The sequence below is a fragment of the Capra hircus genome, chromosome 14, assembly GCF_001704415.2.
Source record: "Capra hircus breed San Clemente chromosome 14, ASM170441v1, whole genome shotgun sequence".
In the NCBI taxonomy this organism is placed as follows: domain Eukaryota; kingdom Metazoa; phylum Chordata; class Mammalia; order Artiodactyla; family Bovidae; genus Capra; species Capra hircus.
In genome coordinates, this window is record NC_030821.1 from 13048377 (window position 1) to 13057454 (window position 9078).

General features: G+C 45.7%; 1 long non-coding RNA gene across 1 annotated transcript; it reads left to right on the plus strand.

The window, feature by feature from the left end:
* Nucleotides 1385–7168, plus strand: LOC106502853. The gene is made up of 3 exons (XR_001296509.2): nucleotides 1385–1418; nucleotides 2399–2573; nucleotides 6616–7168. It is a non-coding gene; the product is annotated as an uncharacterized LOC106502853 (long non-coding RNA).

A 9078-nucleotide genomic window follows, 5' to 3' on the forward strand; every position in this document is an offset into this window, starting at 1 on the left:
TTTGTGAGATATGACTTCCTTAGCCTGCATATGGTATGTGAGATATAAAGGCACATGGAAATGTGCATTTCGACGCGTAAGTGTAAACTGGTCAGTCTTGGGTGGGCTCATGCGTTGGCCAGAATTCAAGATCGATTCTTTTAAACTCCAGTTTTGCCCCTGCTCTGAGGCGGCAGGTGAGCAGGATAATGGAAGTTTGTGGCTGGAAGGGTCAGGTCATCTGACTTACTCTGTCAAGCTGAGGAATTTGGGCCCCGGTGAGGACTTGCCCAAGATCGCCTAGAGCAGTGAGCTGGAGGCCCATGGAAATCTCAGCTTCCTAGTTTCGTGATAGCCGTTTGCCAGTCAGGATCAATCATTCAGGCACCAGTGTAACCTTGATTTAAAAAATGCTGACCTGAAGAGGCGTCATTCATTTACAATGAATGTTTTAATGAAGAGGACAGAGCGCAGGAGAGGACTCATCGTTGATACTGGGGAGCGGCCTCTCCTAACGGCTCACCTCCCCTACCTGGATGGTTCTGGGGTTTGGGTGCAGGTGGGCAGGGTGTAGAGAGACAGTGGCCCCTCGAGTGTGTCTGTGCATGGGGTTAATTTCTACACTAGCCCTTGAGGCAAATGTCCAGCAAAGTTAAGGCTTCTTCTGAAAATCCTTTAGGAATAGACTGGCTCACAGGCTCTCAGTCAAGACAAACAGGCTCAGTTTCCCCTGGCATTGGCTGCTTCTTCCTTTAAGCACTAGATGAAGTCCCTGGGTTGCACTCAGTGGGGCATGGTGTACCCCAAACACATATTTCAGACAGTGAATCGTGAGATGTTCCCCCATGGAGGCCTCGGGGGTCTGACCCTGAGGAACAAGGAACAGCAGCCTCAGGTCCTAGAGAGGCAGCAGCATCTACAGGCAACAAAGATGGAAAACTATTTAAAAGTCTTTAACTAAATCATACAATGGACTCTGACTCATTTGAAAGCATATTTGCCCATGTGATGCCACCGTAGACTATCATTTTGTGGAAACCAATACATTCCAACATGACAGTCACAGAAATTAAATTGTCCCACTCTTTAATACATTTCTTCCTCTCTCCTCTCATGTTCTCCCTTTCCCCTCTTCACTTTTTGTCTCCAAACTTAGCTTCCCTCCCTGACCTTCCGCATCCCCCGCCCCGGTAGAATTCTTTTAACTCTCTCTCCCCTGAAAATTAGAAAAGACCCTGAGGCTGGGAAAGACTGAAGGCAGGAGGAGAGGGGGACAACAGAGGATGAAATGGTTGGATGGCATCACCGATTTGACCGACAAGAGTTTGAGCAAGTTCCGGGAGCTGGTGATGGACGGGGAAGCCTGGAGTGCTGCAGTCTATGGCGTTGCAAACAGTCAGACACGATTGAGGGACTGAACAACAAAACCACTAAAAATGGTATTCATTTTCTATATCCCTCTTCTTTTCCTTATCTCTCTGCTCCTCCAAACTTATTAATTACAGCTTATCTTTTAGATGTAAGGATAAGGTTCTTTTTTTCAATTAAATTTTTAAAATGTGCTTAATTTATGTCTTTTTAGGCAAAAGAATATTGGGTGAATGCCCTCTCCTTTATTTTTCCCTCTCTTCAGTATGCTAATTTCCCAGCTGCTCATTTACTGGCTGTGTGACAGGACACAATTTTCTTAACCTGCTTCAACCTATTTCCTCTTGTGGGAAGTAGGGATAATAATAGCACTTTCTGGACAGAGTTGTTTTTAAGAAGTTCATCGTTCAGCAGATGTTTAATGAATAGTTAAGCACGAGATGATCAGTGTTTTAATTTACTACTTGTATTTTAAATAACACGCAAATGTCTGCTGCCTAATGATAAAGAATATTTTTATTGTTCATTTAAATTTCACTTTGTTTCATTCCCACAGTATATGTGAATAAGGTTTGGCAAAGAAAACTATTTTAAATAAATAGATTGCCTCATGGCTTTTAGTTTTTAGTGGATTTTATGTTTTGGAGTGTTTTAGGTTCAGAGAAACATTGAGAGAAAGTACAGTGATTTCCTATATGCCCCCTTCTCCCCGCCATACACATTCTCTCCCACCTTCAACATCCAGCTCCAGGATGGTATCTTTGTTACAGCTGATGGACCCACATTGACCTTTTATTTTTTTTAACTAGAATACTTGTAAGTATAGATTGTTTCTTAAGGTAGTCATTTCTGTGTTCACTGAGGCATCCTAAAGCCTCCCTCATCCGGCATTTAAGGGAAGGGTAGCGGGCCAATGGGGCCCAGCTGCACACCAGCCTTTTATTATCCATTCAAGATGCAGGAGCTTCTTGGAATTGGATGGATGGTAAGAATAGTACAACCAGTGTATCCTGTCTGACTGCCCCCTTTCTTTTCTCTTCTACTTCGTAAGGTTCTTTAAGGGCCTTGAAATGCAGAAACGCAGCCCAAACCCAACAATGGGTGGGAGACAAAGCCAGCTTCAGAGATGCCACTGTGTAGCGCCAAGGGGGCGCGGGCAGAATCCGCCCGCAAATAATACCGCCAGAGGCCATTCAGACTGAGTTCCGCTTGGGAGTGGTGACTGGGTAAGGAGCGTCCCTCTCTTCATTCTGCCTGAGAGCACAAAGCCAACCAGGCTGGCTGGGGAGCATCCCGGCCTCCTGTTACTGTTTCCTCAACCAGGCTACGCACTCCGCTCCCCTTGCCAGCCTGTGCGGACATGCTTGGAAAACCAGGCAGGAAGATCTGGCTAGACATTAACTTTCACATTAAACTCTGCCCAAATTAAAAAGGGGACATGTGGCCCTGTGTCTAGACGGTTAGCATATTTGATGCTGACATTTTTTTACACAGTCACCATGTTTTAGAAGTGATAAGTTCTTCTCCCCAAACCAATCGACATCTTAAAAATTAATAGAAGTGGAATTTGAACCTGAGATGTGAAAATGACTCAAGAACAAGGTCCCGAGAGCCTCCTGATTATCTTTGTTGATTTACTAAAAGAGGGAGACAAACATCATACAAGTGAGGGATAAAGAGAATATCTTCATATTTTCCTAAAGCTTTCCATCTTAAAGTCCGAACTCACTCAGTCATGTCTGACTCTTTGTGACCCCCATGGACTGTCCATGGCATTCTCCAGGCCAGAATACTGGAGTGGGTAGCCTTTCCTTTCTCCAGGGGATCTTCCCAACCCAGGGATCGAACCCAGGTCTCCCACATTGCAGGCAGATTATTTACCAGCTGAGCCACAAGGGAAGCCCAAGAATATTGGAGTGGGTAGCCTATCCCTTCTCTGGTGGATCTTCCCAACCCAGGAATCGAACTGGGGTCTCCTACATTGCAGACTCTTTACCAACTGAGCTATCAGGGAAGCCCTCTTAATGCCTATTGTCAAATATTATAGTTGTCAAGAAATGCATTACAAATTCATTTTTAAAGTGATCAGAAGTTAGGAAGCAATTCTCTTGGAGAGGAAACTGAATGGTTTCTGGAGATGTTCAAAAAGAGGCTTACAAGTACAGTGTTGTGGAAGGCCTGGTGTTGGTCTGGGTTCAGCTGGCATAGTAAAACCCTGGGGGAATATACTTCACCCTCTCGCTTTCACTTAGACAAATTGGACATCTGATTTACAGGCTGGGGGTGGGGAATCCCCTCCACTTTTGGCCTAAGTTATGGCGCCTAATCAACCGGCTCATTTAACCATAAATGTGAAAGCTTTGACTGAAAACCTGATTTAAATGTAGGCTACTAAACTTTCCCTTATGATTATACAGTGGAAGTGAGAAATAGATTTAAGGGCCTAGATCTGATAGATAGAGTGCCTGACGAACTATGGAATGAGGTTTGTGACATTGTACAGGAGACAGGGATCAAGACCATCCCCATGGAAAAGAAATGCAAAAAAGCAGAATGGCTGTCTGGGGAGGCCTTACAAATAGCTGTGAAAAGAAGAGAGGCGAAAAGCAAAGGAGAAAAGGAAAGATATAAGCATCTGAATGCAGAGTTCCAGAGAATAGCAAGAAGAGATAAGAAAGCCTTCTTCAGTGATCAATGTAAAGAAATAGAGGAAAACAACAGAATGGGAAAGACTAGAGATCTCTTCAAGAAAATTAGAGATACCAAGGGAAAACTTCATGCAAAGATGGGCTCTATAAAGGACAGAAATGGTATGGACCTAACAGAAGCAGAAGATATTAAGAAGAGGTGGCAAAAATACACAGAAGAACTGTACAAAAAAGATCTTCATGACCCAGATAATCATGATGGTTTGATCACTCATCTAGAGCCAGACATCCTGGAATGTGAAGTCAAGTGGGCCTTAGAAAGCATCACTATGAACAAAGCTAGTGGAAATGATGGAAGTCCAGTTGAGCTATTTCAAATCCTGAAAGATGATGCTGTGAAAGTGCTGCCCTCAATATGCCAGCAAATTTGGAAAACTCAGCAGTGGCCACAGGACTGGAAAAGGTCAGTTTTCATTCCAATTCCAAAGAAAGGCAGTGTCAAAGAATGCTCAAACTACTGCACAATTGCACTCATCTCACATGCTAGTAAAGTAATACTCAAAATTATCCAAGCCAGGCTTCAGCAATACATGAACCGTGAACTTCCAGATGTTCAAGCTGGTTTTAGAAAAGGCAGAGGAACCAAAGATCAAATTGCCAACATCTGCTGGATCATGGAAAAAGCAAGAGAGTTCCAGAAAAACATTAATTTCTGCTTTATTGACTATGCCAAAGCCTTCGACTGTGTGGACCACAATAAACTGGAAAATTCTGAAAGAGATGGGAATACCAGACCACCTAACCTGCCTCTTGAGAAATCTGTATGCAGGTCAGGAAGCAACAGTTAGAACTGGACATGGAACAACAGACTGGTTCCAAATAGGAAAAGGAGTACATCAAGGCTGGATATTGTCACCCTGCTTATTTAAGTTCTGTGCAGAGTACATCATGAGAAATGCTAGACTGGAAGAAACACAAGCTGGAATCAAGATTGCCGGGAGAGATATCAATAACCTCAGATATGCAGATGACACCACCCTTCTGGCAGAAAGTGAAGAGGAACTAAGAAGCCTCTTGATGAAAGTGAAAGAGGAGAGTGAAAAAGTTGGCTTAAAGCTTAACATTCAGAAAACAAAGGTCATGGCATCTGGTCCCATCACTTCATAGGAAATAGATGGGGAAACAATGGAAACAGTGTCAGACTTTATTTTTTTGGGCTCCAAAATCACTGCAGATGATGATTGCAGCCATGAAATTAAAAGACGCTTACTCCTTGGAAGAAAAGTTATGACCAACCTAAATAGCATATTCAAAAGCAGAGACATTACTTTGCCGACTAAGGTCCGTCTCGTCAAGGCTATGGTTTTTCCTGTGGTCATGTATGGATGTGAGAGTTGGACTGTGAAGAAAGCTGAGCGCCGAAGAATTGATGCTTTTGAACTGTGGTGTTGGAGAAGACTCTTGAGAGTCCCTTGGACTACAAGGAGATCCAACCAGTCCATTCTGAAGGAGATCAGCCCTGGGATTTCTTTGGAGGGAATGATGCTGAAGCTGAAACTCCAGTACTTTGGCCACCTCATGCGAAGAGTTGACTCATTGGAAAAGACCCTGATGCTGGGGGGGATTAGGGGCAGGAGGAGAAGGGGACGACAGAGGATGAGATGGCTGGATGGCATCACTGACTCGATGGACGTGAATCTGAGTGAACTCTGGGAGTTGGTGATGGACAGGGAGGCCTGGTGTGCTGCGATTCATGGGGTTGCAAAGAGTCAGACACGACTGAGCGCCTGAACTGAACTGAACTGAAACTTTCTTGAGGCTATAAGAGCTCATCCTCTGTCCAGCTGTTGCATTCAGGGAAACAGTCTTTTAATGAACCTCATTTCACACTTGCACAGACTAGACCAGCTTGGCTGGAGGTGGCAGGAAGCTCCCTGTGCAGGTTTCCTGCCCAAGGCTGGGTGGGGCAGGTGGGGGTTTGGGGATGGGGTCTGCGTGAGCACAGCCCAGCGCCTCCTCAGAAAACCTTTCCTGTCTGTGACTGCCAGCACCTGCCAATTCCCCATCAGCTTTCTCCTGTAATATTTTCTCTGTTCTTCACTACCGCAGTAAACGGCTGTAAAATGTTAAGTATCCACACCCTCAATCCCATCCTTCCTGCCCCTTCCCTGGTTAATTTTTTCCTTCCTTAGCTACCATCCAACAGACTATTTGATTTTGTTTACACATTGTGTTTGTTGTCTCTCCCGCTGGAAGTCAGCTTCTTGAGGTCAGGGCTTTTCCTTTGCGTTTACTGTCTTATCTCCATCACCTAAAACAGTGCCTGGCACATAATAGCTGCTCAGTAAACATCTGTGGCCTGAAAAGAATAGCGGCAGGCCCTACCGTTCAGGCCCTCTTCGTAGCTGTTAGGATACTGGCTCAGAATCGCTGAACACGGGCCTCGCCGGTTTCATGGCAGAGCGAAGGCGGAAGGCGGTGGCGTCACAGGGCAGGCTCCCTGGGCGTGCGCTGTGCCATTGCAGGGACCCGTGTTCAGAAGGGGCCTCTGCTTTGACGCTCTGCCGTCACCGTTTTCAAAATTGCTAATAATTTTTTTCCTTGAACGTCTGCTTTGTAGGGAAGTCCAAAGGGAGCACGGAGCGCGCCCGTGCCCTGCGAGAGCCTGCCGCACGTTTCCGCAGGGTCCCGGGCGCCTGGGGACCGGCGCGCCACGCATGCACGCTGGGTGAGAGGCGAGCCGCGGCGGGGTGAGCGTGACCCATCTCTGCCGGGGCCTGCAGAGGCTCCCACCGCCTGAGAAGCCGTCTGCATCAGAACCTGCTTGGAAAGCAGAAAGAGGGCAAGGAACACGCTGGTTATCCTGTCTCAGTCCTGTTCGTCTCCTGGTGAGCCGACTGGTTTCTCTGACAACGACACTGTGGAAGGAAATGGAGACAGAGCCCTCCATGCCACCGCTCCTTACTTGACAGTCAGATGACGGTGGCCGGGCCGGCACTCTGCTCCGTATTAAAGAAGGAAAATTAAGATTAGTTGGGTGAGTGACCTGCAGCATTGCCACAGTTCTGTGACGCACACAAGACCTATGCCGGTACCAACTCTGAAATGGGGGTTTTGTCCAAGGCGCCTGTGTTTGCATTTAAAACAGGCTTTGCACACTGTAAACAATAAAATTCATGCTGATACTTTAAAAGTTTACCTTACCTTTTCTGATAACATTAACTAGCAAATAAAACATCCAGGGAAGAAAGGAAAAAGCTTTATATTTTAGTACACTTAATGACACTTTCTCTTGCTATTTGAACAAGCACAGTTCAGTTCAGTCACTCAGTCGTGTCTGACTCTTTGTGACCCCATGAACCACAGCACTCCAGGCCTCCCTGTGCATCATCAACTCCCCTAGTTTACCCAAACTCATGTCCATTCAGTTGGTGATGCCATCCAACCATCTCATCTTCTGTCATCCCCTTCTCCTCCTGCCCTCAATCTTTCCCAGCATCAGGGTCTTTTCAAATGTCAGTTCTTCACATGAGGTGGCCAAAATATTGGAGTTTCAGCTTCAACATCAGTCCTTCCAGTGAACACCCAGGACTGATCTCCTTTAGGATGGACTGGTTGGATCTCCTTGCAGTCCAAGGGACTCTCAAGAGTCTTCTCCAACAGCACAGTTCAAAAGCATCAATTCTTTGGTGCTGAACATGGGAACCCACAAGTGGGTCCCACAAATGAATTAGCCGGCCCTGTTTGTCATGGCTATGGTTGAGTAATCCAGTCCAGTCTACCAAATTCTGGGGTCTTGTTTCTTAAATAATTATGTAAATATTGTTGCCACTGCTGTTGATTGCTGTGCTGTGCTGTGCTATGCCTAGTCGCTTAGTGTGTGAGACTCTTTGCAACCTCATGGTCTGTAGCCTGCCAGGCTCCTCTGTCCATGGATTTCCCAAGCAAGAATACCAGAGTGGGTTGCCATTTCCTTCTCCAGGGTGTCTTCCTGAGCCAGGGATCGAACCCAAGTCTCCTGCTTTAGCACTGAGCAACCCGAGAAGCAGGAAGCCAAACTTACCAGCAGATTGTGTTCCACCTTTTGTTGTTGTTGTTGGTTAGTGGCTTGTTGAGGTCCTTTAATGGACCGGAACCTGGTGGTCCAGAGTCGACCGATAAGAAAGTAAAGGAGAGAGAAAGAGGCTGATCTTCCTTGGTTTATGCAGAAAGCCAATAAAGTCCCTGACACGGGGCTTGCTCTGTTCATGGAGGCCTCAGGCACCCTCTCGATGGGGTGAAGGTGCAGAGCGCCTTCTTGAGAGGGTCTTAGAAGCCCGGGCAAGAAAATGAACTCAGAGAGCCTCTGCGCTCCAAAGAAATAGCCTGAGAGAGTGAGGGAGAGAGAGAGAGAGAAAGCAAGACATGGGGACCAAAGCTCTGATGGAGCAAAAATGTGTTTTATTTAACATTGTGTAGGTATTTATATTGTCTTACAAGATAGCTATTTTCAGCAGAGATAAAATCAAAACTTACAAGGAAACATGAAGTCATCCATATGAAAGAGAGAGGGTTGTAAATAGTCACTTTTACCATATGGTTCATAAAAAGGAAGAGGGTACTTATCACCGTATAGAAAAACTAATGAAGGAAATGCCTGGATTCCTCAGCCCCCGGGAGAGGCTTGCCTCTCCTCTTAATTCCTGAATATTCAGGAATTAATAAGGAACAGAGAATTCCTGACAGATCCAAAACAGCACACAGGGAGCCTCCTGTTAAGTGCTTCCTGACAGTGGCTAAGATGTGTTTGACTCTTTTGGGACTCCGTAGACTGTAGTCTGCCAGGCCTCTCTGTCCATGGGATTTTCCAGTCAAGAATCCACCTTCTTCTACAAGTCAGCTACTTAGAACTTGGCACCTAATTTCTCATGGGAACATTGTTTTGAATCATGGTCGGTTCTCCAAGCTAGACCTGAAAAATGTACTGAAATAATAATTTGGCAGATTGTCTATTTTTGAGCTGTTGGATTAGAGGAGCTAAAGACCATTAGTGCTGTTTGCACTATGGGATTCCACTTAGTTGCTGGGTGGAGCCGTGGGAATT